Genomic DNA, 3563 nt, shown 5'->3' on the forward strand with positions numbered 1-3563 from the left:
CGATGGCTGCTATAACAATATGGCTCGCTAGGCGGGGCTATTAAGAGAATATGAAGGCTGGCTTCACTCACTCACTCAATCCCTCACTCACTTACATTCATCGCAAATGCCGATTAAGTCTGCTAGATCATCTAATATGAAAAAAGAGTTCGATGATCTCATATATACCTTCGCCAGATTATGTTAAGATTTGCAACTGACAAATATTTAATTTTAATGTTTCTCATTGATTATGCAAATGAAATGCTCGTTTGCATTAATTATATCACTTGATCATATCCATAGCCTTGATTTGAGAATTTTAAACAAATAATCTTATATTAACTTACTATTAAACAAACATAAACTTCTTGCAGAGGTAACAAATAAAACTGTTTACGACAAAGTCAAGATATGCAGTCTAAAATTTCTTACAGCATGTATGCTTTATGACTTCAACGATTCGGTACACGAACGAGTTGGCTGAGAACCCGAAAGCCCTTTGTTATTCACCAGTAGTAGAGTTTGAATTTCTTAAATGCGTATCCAACCAAATTCTTACATGTCCTAATTTGCATTATCTTGTCTTGTCTTGACTTGCCTGACTTTTGTTTCATTTTCGACGTCCAAAAAATTTGTCTTCACTTTATTTGCATATCAATCAATAGTTTGTGCTTATAAACCTGCATTTCCCCTCTGGTCTCTCAGTCACTGACGAAAGCTAGTGGATACTAGCTGAAACGTCTGACGTTTTCAAAATCATATCCAGTTGCTTGAGTAACTGTTTTTTTTGGCGTCTTCCATGTTTGTCCCAAATAAGTGTCTGTACATTGCTTGTAAGTAGTTGGACCGGTGTATTGTGGGTCAGTTACCAGTAGTCGGTCCTCTGCAATGCACCAGAATGGCGGACCTGCGTAAGGCTCATCATAGTCTGCCGTCCAAAATGCTGTTGAAACGTCGCTGGCTGTTATCACTCTTGATGATACTTCTGTTGAGTGTGGGATGCTTCCAATACACCGGTTACGTTTCTAAATTTTTCAAAGGTGAGAAGTTGTTTTTAAAATAAATATCTACAAGTGAACAATCTGCTTCTGGCCATAGTCTTGGTTGTAGTCTACACAGAGCGATGTAGTTTATACCTATGCCACACGGAGGTAACCTCCTTGGCCACAGACTGTTCTATGATCTATACCTGTATTCACAAAAATATATACGGGATGTATGTGTGTTTCTTTGTTGTAACTTTATAATATATCATGTTGCAAATACAAAGTAAGCTATGTCATTTGCTATGTTGAGAATAAAGTTGCTAAAATACCAAGACGAAGATTTAAACTATCATTTACATGATCAATATAAAGAAGATCTTTCTTGCACGACAATTGCACATGGTACAATGTATGGCAAAGTACAAATATGTGTTGAATAAGACCTAATGTAGAACAAAACCTAACATGACCTATACGTAACAACAACAACAATGAAACTATCAATGATTAATTTGTCCATTATCCATTTATGTAAACAAATGTCAAGCTATAGCTCCAGAACAAGCCGCTTCTAGCTAACGCCACTTCTAGCTAACGCCATTTCTTTCCGAGCACAAGAGCTATCTATACCATGAGCTATCGTGCTAAGCCCCCCCCCCCCCCCCCAACCACACGCTACCCAAACATAACCTTCTAGCAGAGGTAACAAACAAACTCTTTACAACAAAGTCATGATATGCAGTCTAAAATTTCTTACATCGTGTATGCTTTATAATTTCAGCAATCCGGTACACGAACGAGTTGGTTGAGAACCCGAAACCCGTTGTCATTCACCACAACCGCCAAGGGAGGGACGAGAGCGTGGCCTGCGTCATAGAAACTTCTCTCACAGAAAGTTGCCATGGATTGGGCTTCGCTTCTCTCGTTTTGCAGGCGATAGACGACATTACAACGTGTCTTGTAAGGGTGTCCTACATTATTAACGCACACACACACAAACACAGAGAGAGGGAGAGAATGAGACAGAGAGAGAAATAGAGGGAGAGAGCTTCCTAGTACATGGTTGGAATCACCCATCATCAAAATATAAGGAAAATTGGATGGAAACATGATCACGTAGATATAGAACAAAAACGCATTCAAACTTTCTTTGAGTTGAAAATGCACGACTTCGATCGCAATAAAATGAACGTCTTTATCACCATAGAACTATTATTACGACTCTATGATTGTATTTATGCTAGATTATACCTTTTCTTTTATCATATCATGTATGTTTTGTGCAGGGAGCTTTGAAAACCGCCAACATAGCGACATGCTTACACTGGATAAATGAATAAAATGAAATGAAAATGAAACTGATAGGAAAATAACACTTGTCTCTTACCTCCAGGCCCGTGGATTCGTCCCAATAGTCATGTGGACAGAGTGTGACTACTGTGGGCCGCCTGGAAATGGACAGAACTATTGGACCTGGTACTTTGAAGGTAAATCTTCTGGCTAAGTAAGTTGACATGATAGTAAACAAATCATGAGGGTCCAGCATTTGCTTGCATAATGTTACTACATGTACCTTCGTCAGTATTGGGGTGTGGTGCTATATTTGGTAGGTAAGATGAAGTTTGGAAAAAGGAAGGTCAATGTCAATGACAAACATGACTATAATCAGTATAATTGATGAACGCTGACGTTTGTGTGTGTGTGTTTTTTTACTTTGCTGACTCGTCGTACAGGGATGAATGAAGATATAGTACAGCAAGCGAAGACTCGGGTGTGTATGGCGCCCTCAAGGTTTCCTTTCAGCGGTCCTTCGGTAGGTGTATTTATCTTCAAATTCATCTAATAATTATGGCTTCACCACAAAGTGGTGAAGACATATTGTGTTCCCTCATGTTTCTTCTTCTTCTCTTGCCATTTCTTTAAATGGATTCATCTCTGCCATTTTCCGGCCAAATAACACGAAATTTGGCATGAAGGTAGAGTGGGCAAATACCCTGACGGTTTTTTTTTTTTTCATTTTTTTGAAAAATTGTTTTATTTGGGTTTTTTTGGCCATTTTCAGGCAAAAAATATACATTTTGAGATCTGGTTCCCAGGTACTAAAACCAAATGACCTGAAATTTGGTATGGGGATACCTTGGACATATGTCTACAAAAAATCATTCAAGCTATTGACATACACCACTTTAAAATTGGGAAAAATTAAGGCTTTTTGGTCTATTTTTGGACCCAAAATGTACATTTTTGGCTCCTGTGCCCTAATATTAAATCTGAATGACCTGAAATTCGGTATGGGGATACCTTGGACACGTGTCCAAAGAATGCCATTCACGCTTTTGACATATATCACTTTAAAATTGTGTAAAATAGGGCTTTTTGGCTATTTTCGGACCAAAAATGTACATTTTTGGCTCCTGTGCCCTAATATTAAATCCGAATGACCTGAAATTTGGTATGGGAATACCTTGGACACATGTCCAAAGAATGTCATTCACGATTTTGACATACACCACTTTAAAGTTATAGTAAAATAGGGCTTTTTTGGCTATTTCCGGCATTGGAAGGTTCCATTTCTGCATGGGGGTGTAGACTATT

Source organism: Branchiostoma belcheri, unplaced genomic scaffold (assembly GCF_001625305.1).
Source record: "Branchiostoma belcheri isolate BF01 breed outbred unplaced genomic scaffold, Haploidv18h27 scaffold41, whole genome shotgun sequence".
In the NCBI taxonomy this organism is placed as follows: Eukaryota; Metazoa; Chordata; class Leptocardii; order Amphioxiformes; family Branchiostomatidae; genus Branchiostoma; species Branchiostoma belcheri.